Source organism: Ictidomys tridecemlineatus, chromosome 13, assembly GCF_052094955.1.
Source record: "Ictidomys tridecemlineatus isolate mIctTri1 chromosome 13, mIctTri1.hap1, whole genome shotgun sequence".
Taxonomy (NCBI): Eukaryota; Metazoa; Chordata; class Mammalia; order Rodentia; family Sciuridae; genus Ictidomys; species Ictidomys tridecemlineatus.
The window spans coordinates 28,959,442-28,961,084 of NC_135489.1; the positions used below are offsets into that span (position 1 = coordinate 28,959,442).

Sequence of the window (1,643 nt, forward strand, 5' to 3'; positions counted from 1 at the left end):
ACTACCTTCAGATAGAACAAAATGTTCCATTTAAACAGTTTCAACCTTGCCCATCTGAATGCACAATTTAGGAAAGGAAAAAGAGTGAAGGTTAAATTATTCAACACATTTATTTTGAAAAGTACATTTATATGAGCGTATGCTTTAAGTTTGCCACCAAAATATGACAGGATGGTTCAAAATGGTTCAGTAATGTGCCACGCATGATGAAAAGATTTAGATATGATTGGATCACACTGTAGGGGATTTTGTATAAATCACAACATATTTTTATTGATGATATTTGTACTTCATTTGTTTAAAGTAAAGCTGTTTATATTTGCAAAAACATATTGAAAATCCAAAAGATATTTGCAAAGGAGTGGAGAACAGATACTTTTAAATGGCTAGTGAACAAATTATTCATGCATCTCTGATGCTTGATAGCACATGAATCTGTCACTTTATATTAAGCCCATCATGGTGACCCAGTAATGTGTTGATTCACTTGGAAGAATTAAAAGACACAGCACCTGACCTTAGGGAACTTACACTGTAGACAAACATTCTTCTTTTCTTCTTCTTCTTTCTTTTTTTTTTTTAACATCAGAGGGTAATGTGCCACTGTCATAACAAGGTTTAGAGGGAGGTACACCTTACACATAGCGTGAAAACCCAATCATCACACTTATAAACCAAAGGATCTAGACATATATTCTTGAAAAACAGGCAATGAGACAAAAGCAGTAGTCATTCAATTCTGAGCTATGCATCATTCAGATAATATGTGTAATTCTTAGAAGTATAGGCTATAGTATTTAGGGACACGGGTAGAAAGTAGGATCATCTTTTTTTAAATTTTTTATTGGTTGTTCAAAACATTACAAAGCTCTTGACATATCATATTTCATACATTTGATTCAAGTGGGTTAGGAACTCCCATTTTTACCCCGTATACAGATTGCAGAATCACATCGGTTACACATCCATGTTTTTACATATTGCCTTACTAGTGACTGTTGTATTCTGCTATCTTTCCTAAGTAGGATCATCTTTAGAGGAAAAAAAGGAAGAAGGCATTGAGCACAGCATGGGAGCCGGATCGAGCACTGTGGCATCTTCCAGCTAGCATGCTGGAGAGACAGGGAGGAGTAGTGTAGGAGTGGAAATAGACACATGGTGGCCTTGACAGATCAAAAAGGAAGTATAAAATGCACATGCTTTTCAATCCAGAGAGAGCTCTGCACTGAGATTGAAACTGCAGGCACTGATTAGGTCAAAGAGTCTTTTCTCTCTTTCCATAAATTGGTGAATCGTGCACTCTAGTTACAATTGAAGCTTCCTTTTAAGAACTCATTGCTATTTTGCACTTCCCAAGATGCTTGATGTCTCCTGGAATCATCACTAATTATTCACTCCTCACTTGCTCTATTCAACTGCCCTGGGCCCTGATGCTCTGTCAGTCTACCCGGTTTCCAGAAAAGTGACAATTCTCTTGGAGCATTTGAAAATGTAATTCAGACCCTGTGATTGTGTCTGTGGAACTCTCTACTCTGACAAGCAAACCTGGGCTGAGAAGACCTCTTTTGCTTTTCATTTACTTGTATGTTAATGAAATAAAACTAAATTTTTGAAGCAGAGCCCTGTGATTTGTATCCACTTGT

At 36.8% G+C, this 1,643-nt stretch overlaps 1 non-coding gene across 1 annotated transcript; it reads right to left on the reverse strand.

Annotated features, from left to right (window-relative positions):
- Positions 1–583: 583 nt before the first annotated feature.
- On the reverse strand, positions 584–683 carry LOC144370231 (small nucleolar RNA U13). The gene has a single exon (XR_013430130.1). It is a non-coding gene; the product is annotated as a small nucleolar RNA U13 (small nucleolar RNA).
- Between the last annotated feature and the right edge of the window lie 960 nt (positions 684–1,643).